Source organism: Gopherus flavomarginatus, chromosome 19 (genome assembly GCF_025201925.1).
Source record: "Gopherus flavomarginatus isolate rGopFla2 chromosome 19, rGopFla2.mat.asm, whole genome shotgun sequence".
Lineage (NCBI taxonomy): Eukaryota > Metazoa > Chordata > Testudines > Testudinidae > Gopherus > Gopherus flavomarginatus.
Window position 1 is genome coordinate 17,259,655 of NC_066635.1, and position 20,664 is coordinate 17,280,318.

A 20,664-nucleotide genomic window follows, 5' to 3' on the forward strand; every position below is an offset into this window, starting at 1 on the left:
AGAGGTGTATTATAAAAAGACAAAATGGCCCCATAGCCCACTCTGTAGAGGCTATGGTTATCGACTTTCTCTGATTGCCATTGAACAGAGAGAAGAATTTTATTCTCTGAGAAAGGATTCTCTTTCTACACATCATCTGAAGTTTGCAAGATCCAGAATTTAAATTCAGGTGGATTGGCTTAAGCAAAAGTTTCTATACACACGCCAGGTTCCAGTAACTCAGCCTTGCCTAATCTTTCAGCAGCAAAGGCTCAAATCTGAGATTTTGGTCCTCTGCCTCAGCATTGCAGAATTGTGCATAACAGTTTATTGCAGGGGCAAAAACACTGTCACTGTGAAGATGCTGCATTAGGCTTAAAAAACACTCATGTGCTCTAAACTACTGCAGGAAAACGGACGTAAAATTGGTCTGAAGCAGTGTTACTATATACCACTCTGGAGGCTGGAAGATGGAAACTGCTATGCGAGAACGGACTAATGATCCATCTATTCTGGTATCCTGTGACCGACAGTAGACAGTACCAGATGCTTCAGTAGAGACGTAAGACTCCCCATAAACAGAGTATTTTGCAATAACCCAGTCATGGGGGGAAAAAAATTACTAACCCCAAGCACTTAGTGATTAGTTTATTTCCTGAAGCATTAGGATTTGGTATCCCATGTAAACCTGTAGCCACCCTAATATTGAGGATATTCTTATTTTTCATATGAATGTCTAATATTTTTTAAGCCCTAGTAGGCTCCTTGCCTCAATGGCATCTTGAAGGAGTGAGTTCCACTGGTTAATTAGGCATGATGTAAAAAGAGCTTGACATCTGTTGCCTTTTTATTTGAATTGAGTGTCCCCTTGTTCTCCTATTATAAAAAGAGAGGCATCCACTTTATCTTCTCTATACCTGTCAGCATTTTATAAACAGACCTATAACTAATCTAGTATCTAGGAACTTATCTGGCCCCCATTACCACAGTATCTGTGCAACCTCATAACCTTAATGGATTTATCCTCACAACACCCCTCTGACGGCAGGGCAGGGCTATTATTTCCATTGTAGAGAGGGGGAACTGAGGCACAGAGACTAAGTGACTTGTCCAAGATCACACAGGAAGTCTATCAGTACAGAGAACTGACCCCTGGGTCACCTAAGTCCCAGGCTAATAGGTTACTGCCCTAACCCCTAGACCAGCAGTCCAAACCCCATTTTAATGGGGTCACCAGGGCCAGCATCAGACTTGCTGGGACCCAGGGCTGAAGCTGAAGCCCAAGCTCCACCTCCACCCAGGGTAGTGGGGCTGATGCTCCAGCCTCCTCTCTCTCCCACATTCCACTGGGGTCATGTAGTAACTTTGTTGTCAGAAGAGGATCACGGTGCAATGAAGTTTGAGAACCCCTGCCCTAGACCATCCTTCCTCTCATCACTACTAGTGTCTCCTGCTTAAACTAATCAATTCCACCCTTTTACTTAAAACCATGACTCCTCAGGGCTCCACCACAAAAATAAAGAGAATCCAAAAATATCATGACTTTCCAAAAAAAAAAAAAAAAAAAATCTTGATATTTTAAGCCATGATATTGCACCCAGCCCCCTCAAGTGATGATTTTTGGGGACAGCAGTACAAATGACTGCAAATAATCTCTATAAAATTATCTTTGCCAAAAAGAAAATGCACATTTGTCAGGAAAGAAAAACAAACAAATTTCAGGGTGAGACACTGTGGCCTTTGTGAGGATTTGACTCTGCTTCTTCAATGTCATTCTCTTAAAAAAATTGCTTCAGTTCTCAGTCATTATTGAAAATCCAGTGCACAAAAGCAAACAGCCCATTTTCTGCGGAGTTTTTAGAGTGAGAAAAAGTTTTCCTGACATGCTGAAAAAAGGGGGATGGGTGGAGTACCATATCAAAGAAGGCAGAAACAACTAAGCTCTTTCCACACACTGAAAGGATAGAAAATGACTGGGAATTGCTCTGTATTCAAGGAAAGTGTGTATTAAAAATGAATGCAGTTTCCCTACCAAATTTATTGCAACTGTAAAAAAGTCTCTCCTATTCTGACTATATTTTCTGATGTCCAAATTGAAACCCATTAGACTTTAATAGGCTTCAAGTAACAGAGGAAACAAATGAAATGATGGAATATTTAGTAATAAGCTACTCTGCTTTCTGTGAGAAGACAGCTGTGGCTCCCCAGGCCTGCAATCCCTCTGAGATCCCTTATCAAAAGGAGAGTGCTCCTCATTACTTGTCACATGGATGCTGATAAATAGAAATACAAGAGGAACCCTATGCCATGTGGGAGGCGGGAACTCTGCCTTCCCGAGAGCCTCCATGTTTGCAAGAATGGCAGGTCACTAAGCCATGTGCAAATGAAAGTGGACTTAAAAGGAAAGGAATTGCACCAGCTGTCTCCAAAGGGAACATTAATTAAAGGGGCAGCACTCCCACTCATTTGCCTTGGAGCTCAAATAAATATACTATGGGGAGCATGAAAGTTACAGAATTGCTTTTTCTTCCCACCATAAATAAAGCGTGGGGCGGGAGGAGGCAGAGGACAAGATATGGCTGTTATTCTCATCCCACCCAGGAAACAGGGATTGGGCTCAGATTCATTCAGAAGTTGGTGTTTATTTTAATTTCTTAATCAAATTAATCTGTGCTGACTTTCCCAGTGGTAAAAGTGCAGCACAATTCAGCAGCAACAACATTATATACCATTATTATGGCTCTGCTGTAATCTTATTGCAGCTGAGCCACAAGCCACTGGGAGTTGAGAGCACTCAGTCCCCCTGTAGGATCAGGCTTGACCAGCCCTCGACTGTTGTGTTGCAGCACTAACCTGTGTCCACACTGGAAAGCTTGCATTAGCAGCTGACCAGGCAAGCTTGCTTTCAGTATGCCCTATATTATTCTTTGTTTTGAGGTAGCGCTCTGGAAGTTCTATTCATGGGCCGGGACCTCACGGTGCTAGGTACTGTACAAACACAAAGCAAAAAGATACACCCTGCCCCAAAGAGCTTACCCTATGCTCTCATCATGCCAGCTAACTCATCACATTCTCATCACTGCACATGATGACTGATGGGTTTGTGTGTGGAAAGAGGTTGAGTTAATGAAAACACTAAGGCTAAAACATGTGGCAATCCACCAGCGAAGACAAGTCCTAAAAGAGAGAGCCCCCTTTTCAGTAGTCTTTTAAAGGATGGATGGATGGAGCGAGCTCATGCTGCAGGGAGATGTCCTCATCCCAGGGCCCCAAATAGCACAGCCACTATGGCCTGCAGGTTTAAGACATGATGGCCTGATCCTGTAAAGGGCAGTGTCCGGACACAAACACCACTAGAGTTTAGGGGAGATTTTATGCTATAGATCAGTGCTTCTCAAAGTTGGGCCTCCGCTTGTTCAGGGAAAGCTCCTGGCGGTCCGGGTCGGTTTGTTTACCTGCCGCGTCCACAGGTTCGGCCGATCGCAGCTCCCACTGGCCGCGGTTCGCCGCTCCAGGCCAATGAGGGCTGCGGAAAGTGGCAAAGGCTGAGGGATGTGCTGGCCGCCCTTCCCGCAGCCCCCATTACCCTGGAGCAGCGAACTGCAGACAGTAGGAGTCGTGATCGGCCGAACCTGCGGACGTGGCAGGTAAACAAACCAGCCCGAACCGTCCGGGGCTTTTCCTGAACAAGCAGCGGACCAGCTTTGAGAAGCACTGCTACAGATTGCTCTTACATGTTGATATGGTAACACTCAAGGGCTCCAGTCAAGATCAGGGCCCTGTAGTGCGAAGCACTGTACAAATACATATGAAGATACTGTTCCCATCCTACATGTTTCTAATCTGAAAAGATTAAAACTACAGACCCCACTCAGTGTTTCTATGCTTAAGGTATAAAAGAGAGTGCAGTTCTGCCCCATAACCAAAACAAGGTGAGTCTTTTCATTGTGAGGTCAATTACTGTCTATCAGGAGGACAATTTTCTAGCAGTATGGCCTAAGTTGAGCAAAGCACTTCAGCACATACTTTAATCCCACTGGGAGTTTAAAACATACTTAACTGAATCAGAGCCATGCTGTCTGAGATCATGGGGTGGACCTTAACTTCATAATCAGTTTATAGACAGTCCCAATACCCCACCTCTGGCAGTAGCTAAGACCACAGGCCTGATTCTGATCTCACATTGGAGTCAACCAGGTGCATCTCCACCAAAGTCAAGTGAGCTACAACAGCGCAAGAGAAATGAGAATCAGCTCCCTAATGTTTCAGAGGAAGACAAACATAATGCACAGACCCAGCTGCATAATGATGTAGGTGGAGGGAAAGCTCCTTTTTTGACCCCTGAGCATCATACAGAAGCACTGGATTCGGTTATCTGTGTCATTGTCTCAGTTTGCACAATCATTATCATGAAGTTATCCAAGCCCTTTTATAAAATCTGGCCAGAGTCTGACTCCACAAACCTCCACAGCAGGGAACGCCACAGGAACTACACGCTGGAAGCAGAGTTTTCTTTTTGTTTGTTCCCAAACTACCACCCTTCAGTTTCATCTTCTCTTACACCCCACCCATATAATCTCCCCCCTCCACTCCACCCCACCCCAAGGAATCTCTAAGAGGTTATGTCTACACTGGCAACTCAAGGACAAAATTTCTGTCTTTCAGAGGTGTTAAAACACACACACACACCAAAGACAAAAGTTTTACCGATGACAAGCACCGGTGTGAACAGTGTTTTGTTGACAAAGCTAATGCCACTTGTTGACGGTGGAAGTTTTTTGTCGTCAGGCGAGCCGACAAACTGCGGCTACACTGTGCGCCTTTTAACAGCATGGCTGTAGCAACACAGCCATGTCTCTAAAAGCTGCATACTGTGGCTATTGCCTAATATTCTGTCTCAAAAGAAACAAAGCACAACAATTAGTCCTTCACTCTTCCCCATACCAGCTCCCACATCCAAACTTCATCTGAAGCCAGGGGGATTGTATTAGCGAATGTAAACACACATAGTCAATGCTAGAGTTGCATCCAGGGCTCCTGTTGCAATACAGGAGACATTAGCCTGATCAGCAAGTTATCAGCATGTAGAATACCTGATGATTACAATGTGAGTTGCATGCCCAGGGGACCTGTCTAGTTGGAGGTTTACAATGAAGGAGCAAGCAATTAATCTCCATCATCTTTCATCAACAGTTTTCTACTCCTACTATAGTTGCTCATGAAAATACTGGATATGCATCCAGATTTTTACCATAAGCAGCACAGCTTCAGATAACACAGTCAACCACTGTAGATTCTCCCCCCGCATCCCACATAGAGGGCACTCTGCATTTGTTTTGGAAGGCATACTTGGGCAAAACTGATTTCAGGTGCAAGTGCCAGTTGTGCTCTGTTGCTAGCAGCAGCCTTTGGGGGAAAACTGAGTATTGTGAACTCTTCAGGTCAGAGACACCATTATTTTCTGTGTTGTGTGTAAGCTGGGGCCAAAGGAGCTAATGTTATCCTTGGATGTGTAAACTGGTGAATGTCAGGTAGGAGCAGAGAGCTTATTTTACGTCTGTATTTGGCACTGGTGCAACCACCGCTGGAATATGGTGTGCAGTTCTAGCACCCACAATTCAAGATGTTGATAAATTGGAGAGGGTTCAGAGAAGAGCCACAAGAATGATTAAAGGATTAGACAACATGCCCTAGAGTGACAGAGTCAAAGACGCAAACTATTTAGCTTAACAAAGAGAAGGTTAAGAAGTGACTTGATTACAGTCTATAAGTATCTACACAAGGAATAAATATTTAATAATGGGCTCTTCAATCTAGCAGACAAAGGTATAACACGATCCAATAGCTGGAAGTTAAAGGTAGACAAACTCAAGCTGGAAGTAAGGCATAAATTTTTAACAGTGAGCAATTAACCATTGGAACAATTTCCCAAGGGTTGTGTTGGCTTCTCCATCACTAACAATTATTAAATGAAGGTTGGATGTTTTTCTAACAGATCTGCTCTAGGAATTATTCTGCGGGAAGTTCTGTGGCCTGTGTTAAACAGGAGGACAGAGTAATAGTGGTCACTTCTGGCTTTGGAATCTACGAATCTACATGTGGTGGAAGGATGGTCTAGGTGTATGGCACTAACCTAGGTCTTTGGGAAGCTGGGTTCTGGTCTACTTTGTCACAGGTTTCCTGAGTAACCCTGCATGAGTCATGGGGGGCTCTCTCAGGTGTTGCCCCTAATCTGGCTCCCACACACACACAAACTCTCTCACTCAAATGTGGTGGTGCTTGAAACACAACCCCCATCCTGGGCTATAGGCTAAAGCCTAAGCACTGCTTACATTCAAGCTGATACCTAGTGCCAATCACCTGAAGTAACTCTGTGGTGAGGACATACCCTGGGTCTTGCTGTGCCTCAGTTCCCCATCTGTAAAATGGCGATAACAGCACTGTCCTATCTCACAGGGTGTTGTCTGAATAAATACATTAAAGACTGTGAGATGCTCAAATGTCCAGTGATGGGGCCACAGGAATACCCCAGATAGACAGACAGTATGTAGATGGGGTAGGTAACTCTTTGCGAAGTGCTGCATTAGGAAATTCCCAGACACAAAAGAGTTCAAGTTCAGCAAGGGAAATAAGAGTGTTTTCCATTTCCCCTGTTTTTGGCAAGCAGGCACTCTCTTTATAGCCATACATATGGACAACTAAATACATTATACTGTTCAGAGATACTCTCCAGCTATATTGGTTTACAAGGCTGGCAGTCGATTGCTCAGGACTGGCCATGGCACTGGTGCTTTACTAATCAAGAATGAGACAAGCTAACAAAACTCCCACTGCTACAGCCCAGCTGCTTTGCCCCTAAGCTAGGGTAGGCGAGTTCATCTCTAAGGGGTTTGTGGTTAAGGTATAACAATTTGGCATGTACCTTGCCCTTCCTCACTGCAAACCAAAACCCCATCAAGTAGTTTTGTTTGTCACACAACAGACCATCCCAGTTGGAAAAAGCTCTGGTACCAATAAGCTGTTTTATAGCCTTGCTCAGGAAATGCTGTCATTCTGTACTTGGTTGCTTGCTTCCAAAGACCACACAGCTGTACTTCGTATAAATCCCCTTAAGCACAGAGCTTTGCATCGCTTTTTCTCCATGCAATAACCCCATAAGCAGGTCATATACTGCATCAAGACCTGGATCACTACTGACTTTTCCCTAGGAGTAAAGCATGCTTCCTGCAGGGGGAACAGGACTGGGACTCAAACATGCATCTCCTGGCCCTGGGGCAGTAAAGAGCAGCTCTACAGCTTTACCCCAAAGCCTTTGCACGCAAAGCATACATGAAACAGAAGGCCAAATTCTCTGCTTGGACAAATTGGCACAACTCCATTAACTTCACTGGAAATGAACCAATTTACAGTCTGAGAATTTCAGATTGGAGTGAGGAATCACTGTGAACTGATGTACTAAAAATATGAATACTTTGCATTTGTATAGCCCCTGTAATCCAAAGATCTAAAAGCAACTAAGCCTAACAATAGTTTCACAAATGGAGAATCTCAGGTACAGACTACTTTCCCCAGGGTTGTACAGAGAACACTGACAATCAGTGGCCAAGCTAATAACTGTTATTAGTATGTAATTATTTATATTGCTGTAGGCCCTCAGGGACCAGGGTCCCATTGTGCTAGGTGCTCTACAAATGCATTAACAAAAAGACAGTCCTTGCCCCAAAAAGCTCACAATCAAACTAGGAACAGGAAACGGAGGAAGAGATGGGAGAAGATTCCCAATGCCCTGCTCTTAACTGCTAAACCTGGATGTCTCACATATATCTGAGCCAAACTTAACACAAAACTCCCTGCAAGGAGCCTTTTATCTCAATGATATTTCCTTATTGGAATTATTCTACAGAACAGAAATAGGACTTTTCAGCTTGGAAAAGGGGAGACTAAGGGGGGATATGATAGAGGTCTATAAAATCATGAGTGGTGTGGAGAAAGTGAATAAGGAAAAGTTATTTACTTGTTCCCATAATATAAGAACTAGGGGCCACAAAATGAAATTAATGGGCAGCAGGTTTAAAACAAATCAAAGGAAGTTCTTCTTCACACATGCATCCAATGAAATGGGTATTCACCCATGAAAGTTCATGCTCCAATACGTCTGTTAGTCTATAAGGTGCCACAGGCCTCTTTGCTGCTTTTACAGATCCAGGCTAACACGGCTACCCCTCTGATAGTTCTTCACACAGCGCATAGTCAACCTGTGGAACTCCTTGCCTGAGGAGGTTGTGAAGGCTAGGACTATAACAGGGTTTAAAAGAGAACTAGATAAATTCATGGAGGTTAAAGCCATTAATGGCTATTAGCCAGGATGGGTAAGGAATGATGTTCCTAGCCTCTGTTCGTCAGAGGGTGGAGATGGATGGCAGGAGAGAGATCACTTGATCATTACCTTTTAGGTTCACACCCTCTGGGACACCTGGCATCGGTCACTGTCAGTAGACAGGATACTGGGCTGGATGGACCTTTGGTCTGACCCAGTATGGCCATTCTTATGTTATGTTCTTATCCATACATGCCATGCAATATTTGAAAACAAGCAAGAACCAAAGAGATTAAGAGTGCAGTGGCCTTTATGAATTAACCAGCTAACATAAGCTATGTTTAAGTCAGCACAAAGAAGTTATTGCACATTGGTGGCTCAAACTCTCCAGCATACATAGACTGCTCTAAGCACGACAAATTGAACAGCACTGGGATGGAGTTTCAGATAACTGCTGAATTGGGCTCTCTTAGGGCAAAGAGCAGCATAGCAAGTACCGAGAAAGTAATGAGCTGGTAGGCAAGCAGCATGCTGGTGAAGAGACATCGTCATGCAGCTGCTGTCTCTGCAAGTTCATCAGGCAACAAGATTAGAACGAAGTGGAATGCTCCTGCATTGTGCCGTCTGCCCTTGGAATTTAAAATACTGGCCACCTACATGAATTACCTACCCAGGCCTCTCCCCAAATAAATAACATTAATTCCATGATGACTGGGCTAGAATGAGATGCAAAGACAGTCTGGGGGAAGATATGTGAGAAGAATTCCTACACAATAAACTGCATCAAAGATAATAAATTTATGTTTGCCCAGCACCTTTAATCCAGAAGGATCCCAGGCAATTTACAGACTGTATGTGCTATACAGCATTCACTCACTTGCCATGAAGTGCAGCCACTTCTGGGGTGGAAAATGGCAGCTGTTTAATAGCCCACAGAGAAGCGGAAAAATACTGATATGCTTCTCCAGTTGAAATTAGAAAGGAGACTATTTTGAGCAAGCAAAATGCCATTACCCACATTGAACTGTAGCATGGACTTTAGTGTGGACAGCCCTTCCCCATAACAATGTAAGGGCACTGCCTTCAACAGGTATAGCCAAGATAAATTTGCAGCAAAGCCTTCACCTTGAACATACAGTCCCAGCATACAGATAGCATAATCACCAAGTGGAAATCTCACCTCTAAACAGAAATCCTACTTCAAGCCAATATGCTTCCCAAAGACTTACAGGAGTGGTCTTGTATTTGCCCAACTGAGAAGTCTGACTTTCTCTGGGTCCAATCCTGCAGTGGCTTCATGCTTGGGACTCCCACTGAAATTAATGGAATAAGGACTCGTAACAGGGCCTTGGAGCATGTGTGCATCTCAGTACATCTTTTGCAGCCCTTTGAAACTGGAGCTGTAGTTGCAGCTCCCATGCCTGCTCCCAGTCACGTGCCCTAGAGCAGTGGTTCCCAAACTTTAACAATCTGTGAACCCCTTTCACTAGAATGTCACGTCTCGCGAACCCCCTCCTAAAAATGAATATTTCCAGGGATTTTCTCCTTTACCTGAGTATACATTATAAAAGCAGAGATCTTGGAAATATAAAATTTGTTTTTATGACATGCTTATTACACACTATTTATTATTATTTATCATTACAGTATTTTAATTACATTATGAAAATGGCAACACTCTTCCAAGATCTCACTTTTGTAGCTTGTATCACTTTGAATAAACCTGTTATACAACAAGGCTTGTATGTTTCATCAAGGAGCACCAGATGTGAAACAGCATGAAGCTATTTAAGAAGACAACTCAAAGAGTTCCTCCTACACAAGCTTTCAGGTCCTGAGCAGTCCAGGCAAACAACACACATTACAACAAAGCTTAAACTTGTCCTTCATAATAATTTTTAAAACAATATTAGCTGCCTATTTAATTTTAAAAACAGCAAAAAATATCCACCTCCCTTTCCATTTCTTATAAAGAGTCTTGAAGTTGAAATCTCCTCAGTGTGATAGATATGGTTGCTTTGATCTGCTCAGCTCTTGGAAGTCCAGGGGTCCCAGGCTGCTGGCCCCGTGCTGCCCAGGGTCCCCAGGGACAGCTCTGTCCGCCATTAGAGAATATTTTCCCGAGAACCCCCTGTAACGTTTCATGAACCCCAGTCTGGGAAGCACTGCCCTAGAGGGAACCACACAAAGCTTCTGGCCTCCTGGGCACAGCAGCAGGTGGCAGGTACCCAGAGTCAGGGAAAGCACTCTCAACATCTGTCAGGGCAGGAAGCAGGACCTGGCTGGAATGAAAATTCAGCCAGGAAGCCCTGGAAGAAGTGTTATAAGGACTGTGAAGAAACCTGAGGGCTGTGAGAGGCTGGAAACAAGGGCCAGACAAGGCTCTAAAGGGCTGCAACACCAGCTGGGACACTTGGTTCTGAATCTTGCTTTCTAAGGTCCAGAAAAATCCTGAGCAAAGGGAATGAAGTGGTGCCATTGCTTGGAGCACAATTTCCCCTTCCCCAGCTGGTGGTTCAGCCCACCAGCTCATACAGCTACTCACACCCAGCCTCTGCAGATTACATTCGCCTCAGGAAGAGAAGGCTGTTTCTCTCATCATTCACACTGCCCAAAACAAGTGCCATGCTAGGTGAGTCAGAGGCTCAGCTCTTCTCTCGCCAACTTCTGCACCACAGCGCGAAAAAGCAATTGAGCTCCTGCAGCTCTTCACTGCCACATGCTCTTCCTGTTGTGGCTAAGCGACAGTGCATCTGCGTCAAATCGCCGCAACAGGTAGACCACTAACATAAGGGGAAAACCCACATGAGGAAAGAGTCCCTGACAGAAGCAAAATGACACACAGGCAAACACACAGTGTTCAGCACTGCGACTAAGATTCTAATCCAACTTTTATTAAAGCGTCAGAAATTCTAGAGGCAACTGCAGAGCTCACACACGCATAGCCCTTAACTCATCATCTCCATCCTTCCCCTGCTTCCATTTGCCCTGAGCGCTTACTGTTTCTCGGAACAAATGAACGAGGTGGGGTTAAGGCAGGGTGATTGAAATATTGCAGAATAGCTGGAGACAGGAGAGTGAGGTGATCTGCACTACTGGATCCAAACGGCGTAGGTGGCACTAGCCCAGAGTGGATAGGGGAGTACATTTCAAACATAGCACACAGCTCAGCACTGTTGGCAGTGTCTGCTCAGCACTGACAGCGCAGGAGATAGCTTAGCAAAGCATTGCATTGCTAGAGAGGGATGGGGAAGCTAACTTCACCAGCCTGCCTCACAGCTGGCTCTAGCAGTTGTGCTCAGACCTACAAAATGATTTCCTACCCATTTCCACCAGACAACAGCCAGTTCTTGTCCACTAGACTCTAGAGGCAAACACACTAAGCACTGGTCTAACTCTGCTCTGACTGACTTCTATAGAACTACAGTCTGGCCAACACTGAGTGCTTTTGAAAATCTTACCCTATGATTGCATGGCATGACGGCATTAGGATTTGACGGCTCTGAGAGGGAGTCCTATGCTTACCTGGTTCAAGCCACGTTAAAAGTGTGCACGCATCAGGCAGTCTTACCCAACTTCTCACTGCAGGAAAAGCGGAGTCCAGCTGTAATTGCAGAGGTACATGCATAGCTGCCAGCATTACAAGTATTTCTGTCTAGAGACAATTGTCCATATAAGCTAGATGTCTGGGGGCCATGAGGTCACCCATCTCTGGATGTTTCTGTGTGCTCTCTGGTGCATTTTAGCACTTAGAGCGATCTTTATATCCAATTAATTTCAGCACACACACCCCCAGCGAGTGAGATAGTCAAGCAGTATTGTAGCCATTACAACAGAAAGATTAAGCGATATGACTAATTCCAATAAAGTTATCTGTGTCAGAGCTAGGAGCAGAACCTAGGAGTTCCTTGCTTTCAAGTACTACACATTGTCCATTCGGTATCACTGTCTCCCCTGCTGTTGTGCTGCCCTTTTGTGGCTAGAGGCCATACTAAATGCCTAGCAGAGTAGGGATAGCTCAATAGGGGGGAGGGATAGCTCAGCGGTTTGAGCATTGGCCTGCTAAACCCAGAGTTATAAGTTCAACCCTTGAGGGGGCCAATTGGGGATTTAGGGATTGGTCCTGTGTTGAGCAGGGGGTTGGACTAGATGACCTCCTGAGGTCTCTTCCAACCCTGACAGTCTAAGTTCAGCTGCAGGGAGGAAACTTGCAACAGCTCTCCTAATATCGATGGTAGACCATGCTGCATTAGCCCCTAACATAACTGTCAGATGTTCAACCTTTCTGCAAAAATTAAGGAATCTATGGATTTCACAAGTCCCAAAGGCCAACCTTGAGTGGCGGGGTTAAAACAGACAGAATTACCTGTGACTGGGGGTACCATGCTTTTCCCTTGTTTCCTGTATCCAGCTTATAGACACTTTCACCAGCCATGAGTTTTGCCATTTCTAGCACTATGATCTTAGTGAGAAGGGCCCAAGATCTACTGCCATTGTTAAATGAAAGCTGAAATTTACCCTTGACAATGGTAGGTCTCCAGATTCATGATGGGGTGAGAGAGAAGACCTGTGCAGTGGGCTTTGCAGGCCCCAAAACCTGGCTTTGCTTGCACTAGGAGCCTGAATTGCAGACTCCCTGACGATCCCATTGGCTTCAGCTGGAGCTGTGGATGTTCAGCAGCTCTAAAACTCTGTAGCCAGAGTGGTGAGACCCTCACTTGTATAAGAACTGGTACCAAAATCATCCAGGAGTTCAGAGAACAAAACTTAGCTTAGTGATGAGAGGGACCAGCATGAGAAAGCAGTTGTTTTGAAATAGCTCTTGCAGTACTGCCAGCCCCAAATGTTCAAAAGTTGTGTTGGGTCCCCAAAGAATCATGAGAATGGCATAAGGTTAAATTAAAAAACAACAAATTTGAGGTTCTTTACTCCAAAAACCCTTCCGGTGTTTGAGCCTTTAGGGGTCACATTTCTGAGTCTTTCACAGCAAATATGAGGGCTAGAAATTGATTTTTTTTAAATGTAACCTGAGATTCTTTACACAATCCCATGTCTCCAGGAGTTGGGACTTTAAAAAAATACCAATGTTACAAGATGTAAAAAGAAACATAAACCAAGAATAAAGGCGTGATCCCATATTCCCTGTTCAAGTAGAGCTCCCATCAATGTCAAAAGACATTTTATCTGCATAAAGTGTATGAGTTCAAAGCACCCTTTCTGTGTGGGTATACACACTGTAAACAAGAGTAATACAAGTCAGTCATCTATAAGAGCTAAGAACAAATTCAACCCAGTCTGAATCAGCATCCATGGTGCAATCAAAAGAAGGCCAGGTTTGCTGTGGCTTGGGCATGCAAGATGTCAGTTAAAAAGACTGCATGTCAGAACTTGTAATTCATTCTTTGATTAGAACTCTGGACAGCCTCCTCGTAATCTGCGCTCTTTGGTTGGCATCTTAACTGCCCTGATACAGGTGTGCCTATAAACTGGATACAGTGAACAAGGAAAAGTTATGGTACCCAAAGACATTCATTTTTAACTACTATGTAATAACTTAATGTTACCCATTGTTCAGTGTGTTTCACATTCCTTCCCCTTGGTAGCTGATCCACAGAGGATAACTGCCTGCTACTGCTCCCAGCTGATGGGAGTTACTTCTTAGGATCAAATGGCCAAGATCTCTGGTTTGGTGCTGAAGTTTCTCAGTTCAAACCCTGCTGATGATCCCTACATGGGGAAAGTTGCAACATTTATAAATATTAACCATCATAACACAGAGGCAATTATCCCCATTGTATAGTTGGGAAACTGGGGGCTGAGTGACCTGTGCAAGGTCACAGTGAGAGCCAGCACTGGACCAGAGACTGAAATTCAGGCATTCCTGGCTCCTAGCCCAGGCTCAGATTATGTCTAATGGCCAGCATAGCATGTTAATTGCCCAGAGGATGCTAAAACAGAGCAGTCAGGGTGGATGTGACACAGTGGGAGGGATTCGCTTCCTCTCTAGTTTACTGGAGCACTCAATACATTGACTCTCAAGGAATCAGCTCCTTGCCTTCTTCAGCGGCTGACAAAACGCAATGAGGAGAGAGAGAGACAACAGGAAGAACTAGGCAGATAAAGTTCATCTTGCTGTTCTAGTGGACATTTCTGAAGGGCTAGATCAAGCCGCATAGAAAAAGCTGGGTTTCCAAACCTCCCGAATTATATGGTGGTGGGGTCCCATTACCTGATCTTGGACCTGGGTCCAGGTTCTGTGGCTTGGGTCCATTTTGCTAACCCAAGGTATCTACCAACACTTCTGTCAACATCCAGCACTTTCCTCTCCTCCCACCCTCTCTCTCAAGCAGACTGAGAAGGAGTTAGCCGCAGGGGAAATTAAGGAGCAGCCCTAGAAGAAGCCCCACAACCTTATCCTTAACAGGCAAGTCTAAAGCGAGAAAGCCCCATTATTGGGCATTTCCACGCTGACCCTCATATCATTCAGCACTGGGATGGGAAACTGGCTTCTCTCCCCATGACTTTCTATTACCATTCACTGCTAGTTAGCAGCAAAGCCAGGACACTAGCAAGGACGAAAATTAATTAACAAATAATATCACTTTAAAGGCGGTTCTTTTTAGAATCCGCCTATATCTCTCCCTTCCCCCTCTCTTGTTTAGATGTTCTGGGCTTGCTGCTTGTCAAAGGTGCAGAGCACTCAACTGCAGCTGAAGTGCACCTCTGGAAAAAGGCAGGCCCTGAGTGCTTTTCTAGACACACAGCTTCTCCACCCAATCCCAATCTCTCAGCAGTGGGAGCTATAATTAACACATGCTATAACTAGCCAGCAACACTCTGAGGGGTTTGCAAGAACTTCATTTCTGACTGCATTTGGGCCAAGGATGCATAGAATCTCTCCCTCCCCCAGTTCTTTTCATGCCAAATGAAATTATCTTGGTGGTCAAAGCTTTACAGCTTTGATGAAAAAAGATCCTAGGGACTTTTACATCAAAATGTGACACTGAGCGGTGTGATGGCAACTTGCCAGATGCTGGAAGGCTGCACCTAAGGACAGAGAGTTGAGAATGTTTTTGTAGATGGCAAATAAACACAGTGCTAATACCTGCTGGGGCTTGTAATCTCCCAGATAAAGGAAGAGAAAGTATTCTGAGGCAGAGGGATGAAAGGCTGCAGTTTATCTGCCACCTTAGCCCTCACCTTGTGCTTACAGGGAGAGAGAGGCCAGCAGTTGCATTTTAGGAATCCGTTGGCTTATCTGACCCTCCAGCAGTACTTTGGGTGCCCACCCCGCTGCCCCGATTATCACAAGGAGCAAGTGAAAAGAATACATGAAAAGTACCTACAGCACTGAATGGAACTCTCAGATTTTAAGGGCAGAAGGGACCATAAGATTACCTAGTAAAACCTCCTGTGTAACATGGGCCATACAATTTCATCTAGTAATTCCTGCAGCTAGCCCAATAACTCGTGCCTGACCTAGAATGAGAGACAGTGTGTGGCCCAGCTCCTCATGGAATTTAGGCTCCTAAATCTCAATGGTTTTAATGAGAGTTAAATGCCTAAGTACCCTGGAGGATCTGGCTCTGTGTGTCTTTCACCTCTAGGTCACTGGCTCAAATCCAGCCAGGTCAGTGAGCTAGGCAAAATGACTTTGGCCATTTCAGTTTGGCTCCCAGTGGATAAATGTCCACACCACATAAACCATCATCTCAACTGGCGTGAACTGCTCCCCAACCTCACTGACTTGGCACTGTCAGCACAGAGGCCAAAGACCAAATGTAGACTGAATTGCCTGGATGCACCTAATAGCAGGGCAATTTCAGGGGCCAAACTTACAGACCCCTCTTCTCCTGATAAGTAGGATTTTACCCTCCAGGGCCGTTCACCTGACACTTCTCACCAGTGCTCAGATTAAGATTTGCAATGTTGTTGTTGTTTTTTAAGGATCTGTTTTGATTTAAATAAAACTGTTTGTTGCTGAGAAACCTAATTAGGAGGAGAATGGAAAAACAATCAATAAAATTACCACGTGAATGACTGCTTATAAAAAACTGAAATACTCCATTATTTACACAGCCAAGTCCTTGCTCAATTTCAATACACCTACAAGCCCAGCAGATAAACTGGTAGAACCGAAATTCGCTAGAAGTTTATGACACTTGCATACAAGAGAGGGAAGAAAAAGCTTCTCATGAGTTTTCAAGCACTGAAAATATCACTTTCACACACACACACACAAGTCCATACCACAGTCAACTCACGAAAGGAACAGGGTGATGCCAACAAGACGCAGCTTCTCCAAACACTGATCTGGACACTTTGGACTTCCCTGAAACACTTGCTCTCCTCCCTCGCCGAGGGCAGGTGCTGACCCACTTCACAGGCAGCACCTGAGAGTTCAAAGCTCAGGAAGGAGAAACTAGCTGGAATCTGGAAGAGTTCCAAGGGAAGGTAGGCTTGGGAGCACTCTTGAAAGGGAAGAAGCTGTTGTGAGGGAATGTAGGAATGAGAAGCGTGGTTTGGGGGTCTGAGCACTAGACTTCAACTCAGGGCTCCTGTATTCAATCCCCATGCATTTGCTCTCAATACTGAGAGATTTTCAACCAACGAACTTCTCCAAAGAGATGGGACCTAAGTAATGCATAGGCTTCTGTGGGCCCTCTGTGCAGGGGTGAATTTTACCCATGGTTTGGGAAGCACTTAGGGAGACTTGGGGATGAACAGTGCTCTGCAACCATAAAATGGCAGGAATCCTATGTGATCCTGGGCACTGCACTCAGCCTCTTGGTGCCTCCATTTCCCTATGAGCACAACAGAAATAATTATCGCGGCCTACCTCACTGAGTGATGGTGAGGATCTATTCACCATGTCTATCGGGGGTTTAAGTTGCTCAGCTGAAAGGTGTTATGGAAGGGTGAAGTAGTACAGTACCCCCGGGTCATTGAAACCAATGACCCAAAACATTGGAGGATGTCTTCAATGTTTTAAACCCTGTGGAAACATCACTGAGATAGCCTAGATTTGATAAACAGGGAGAACATTTATAAAGGTGAAAAATCAGGCTGAGCAAAACAAAAACACAAGTGTAGCAGGCATCTGTTTTCTATGAAACTCCTGTATCTTGATCTCAGATTGAATGTTGGAGTCACCTTCCAAAAGCACCCTGGTGATCTAGAAGCACAAATCCCACTGGGTTTTGTGCCCATGGGACTTGGGGACTTTTGAAAATCGCACCCTTTTGGGTGAGATTTTCAAAGACAAGTGTCAGCTAGGTGCCTAACTCCCTTTTGTGCCTTTGAAAATCTACCCCATTGAACTTCAGTGAGATTTGTGCTCCTAAATTGCTTGTGTTTTGCCAATCCTACCCTAATTCTTATGTTTCACATGCAATCTGAGCACTGGAAAATATTGAGCTTCATTATTCATGTGGGAAAATGTGTTGTTCAAAGCAGACACACAGAAGAATGTGTATTCTTTGAAAACTCTGCTTCTTGCCCCGCATTTCAAAGATGCTCGCATGTCTCAAAAAGATGAGATGACCCGAGGACAAAATCCCTAACACAAAGATTACTTTTGTTCAAGAACCTCCAAGACATTCATAATGCTCTCAGAACATTCAGTGTAAAGCATATTAATTAGATTTTTAAATGTGCATTAAGAAAAGAACATCTAGTAAAACAAAGTTGTAGCTAGCAAGAAATCAAAGAGGGAATGTGAAAGGACAATAAGGCTGATAAGAACTATAAGAAGACAGAGAAAACCCAGTCTCTCTCTAACCTTTTATTCAGGAAATCCATCTTTTCTCCAGCAGGCAGCACTTCTGAAAGTGTGTTTTGGTACCTTCATCTGGCCCCACTCTGCAAAGTGCTGAACAGCCTCAACTAACAATGAAGTCCTTTGGGGTTGAGGTCACTTGGCACATCATAGAAACTGAACTCCAGGTGGCTGGGGAAAGCTCTGGTTCATTTGACTCTTCCTTGCAATGCAGGGAACTGACTTTCCCCATCTACGCAGCCTTCCCCATCGATGTAGCCCTGTCCTCTTACTGCTACGTCCCTAGAGTCTTTGTATGTACAGCACACTGCTCTAATCTCTCTCTTATGCCCCGCGGTCTGGCCACACATTGTCTCTTACACTGTGACAGTTATGGAAGGAAATATTCAAGCTCTCCAATGTTTGTGTCTTCCTCTTACTACAGTCTGTATAGACAACTGAGGCCTGAGGCACAGTTATGGCCCACAGCCATCTACTACCCACTGTTGATTAGCCTCTAGTAAGCACAAGGCAGTTAGGGTGGCTTTCTGGGCAGATGTGGTCTAGCAGATTGACCACAGGAGGCTGGCAGTAGGAAACCTGTGTTCCAGCCTTGACTGCCACCAACTTCCTGTGTGACCTTGGGCAAATCACTTCCCCTTCAACCTGTACTCAGTCTTAAAACCATTCAATCACCACCCATGACTCACAAATGTGCTGTAAATATCACTACTTCCATTTGTGCGTTTTTGACCCATTTTCTTTTTCACTGCTTGCAAAGCTCAATAAAGACCATTTCAAACAACTGCATAAATCAAACATTAGCTCTCCATACCAGGTAGCTGAAACCCTAAGGATCATCAGCATTGCTCCCAACTGGGGGAGAAGGGAAAACATAAGAACGGCCATACTGGGTCAGACCAAAGATCCATCTAGCCCAGTGTTCTGCCTTCCGACAGTGACCAATGCCAGGTGCCCCAGAGGGAATGAACAGAACAGATAATCATCAATTGATCCATCCCCTGTAGTCCATTCCCATTCCATGGCAAACAGGGGCTAGAAACGCCATTGATGGGCCTATCCTCCATGAACTTATCTAGTTCTTTTTTGAGCCCTGTTATAGTCTTGGCCTTCACAACATCCTCCAGCAAGGAGTTCCATAGCTTGGCTGTGTGCAGTGTGAAAAAGTACTTCCTTTTGTTTGTTTTAAACCTGCTGCCTATTAATTTCATTTGGTGACCCCGAGTTCTTGTTTTATGAGAAGGAGTAAATAACACTTCCTTATTTACTTTCTCCACTCCAGTCAAGATTTTATAGACCTCTATCATATTCCCCCCCTTAGTCGTCTTTTTTCCAAGCTGAAAAGTCCCAGTCTTATTAATCTCTCCTCTCATGGCAGTTGTTTCATACCCCTAATCATTTTTGTTGCCCTTTTCTGAACATTTTCCAATTCCAGTTTATCTTTTTTTGAGATGGGGTAACCACATCTGCATGCAGTATTCAAGATGTGGGCGTACCATGGATTTATATAGAGGCAATATGATATTTTCTGTCTCATTATCTATCCCTTTCTTAAAGATTCCCAACATTCTGTTTGCTTTTTTGACTTCTGCTGCACACTGAGTGCATTTTCAGAGAACTATCCACAATGACTCCAAGATCTTTTTCTTGAGTGGTAATAGTTAATTTAGACCCCATCATTTTATATGTATAATTAGGATTCTGTTACCATGTCAGAGCCTGTGCTCTGATCTTTGAGACCTCAAGAGCCTAATGACAACTTGACAGGGACTTGAAGCTCTGTAGGAATCTGCAGAAATATTTACATAACCTAATTGTGCCTTGGGTTTTTTGGGGCATACTGGGGTGTTGCATGGATATTTTCATAAATGTGCATAAGATGCTCAGATACTGCAGTGAGGGGGCCATGTAAATACCTCATTTAACTGACAGAATTGTAGAAATTTCCAACAATAAGGCCTGAATCCAGAATTCTGCTTTTTCTTTCAACATCAGAACATATAAAGGAGAGTAGGAAATGCAGCTCCCTATGGGATGTTAGGTCTCATCAAGTTAAAAGAAAATCAAGTTAGAATCACACACTGGCAAATTCCATGCCAACATATCAATAATCAGAGATCTGGGTCACCCAAAAATAATGCAGTATTATGTAAATACACAGATAATTCACTAATAACATTCAGACAATTGGATGGTTTGTAGCTCATTTCTAAATGTATCTTTTTCAAAACAAAATGTTATTGGAGCACTCGTCTTCCACTGATGCTATTGGCAGTAGAGGGAGAAATGTGTCCAAAGCAAACAATTAAAACTATGTTTATTAGCAGGATTTTGTTTTTAAAAGTTAAAGTGTTTTGATAAAATATTTTAAAATCCAAGGCACCCAACAATATACTCATCAAGGCAACAGGGAAACAGAGCTCCTCACCCAACAAGAGCATCAGATTCTCAAATTGCCAAAGACATTGCAAAACGCAAGTTTACAGGAAGGAATGTAGTGTATAAGAATAGGTAATATCCCTTTAAATAGTTAGTGAGCCCTATAGTGCTATTCACCGTGTTCTATTTTAGAAGCTGACAAAATCCAGTC

The 20,664-nt window shown here is 44.1% G+C and overlaps 1 protein-coding gene across 6 annotated transcripts in view; it reads right to left on the reverse strand.

The window, feature by feature from the left end:
• Positions 1 to 20,664, reverse strand: part of CUEDC1 (CUE domain containing 1) — a 122,015-nt gene that overhangs the window by 81,666 nt on the left and 19,685 nt on the right. The window contains exons 1-2 of one of the 6 annotated variants that reach the window (XM_050929597.1): positions 13,861 to 14,023; positions 9,526 to 9,609 (exon numbers count right to left, since the gene is read on the reverse strand). The exons of 4 other annotated variants lie outside the window; for them this stretch is intronic. The gene's annotated coding sequence lies outside the window, so the exon portion shown is untranslated. Of the gene's footprint in view, positions 1 to 9,476; positions 9,610 to 13,860; positions 14,024 to 20,664 lie in introns of those variants that run through there. One more of the 6 variants, XM_050929599.1, reaches the window with a different exon arrangement.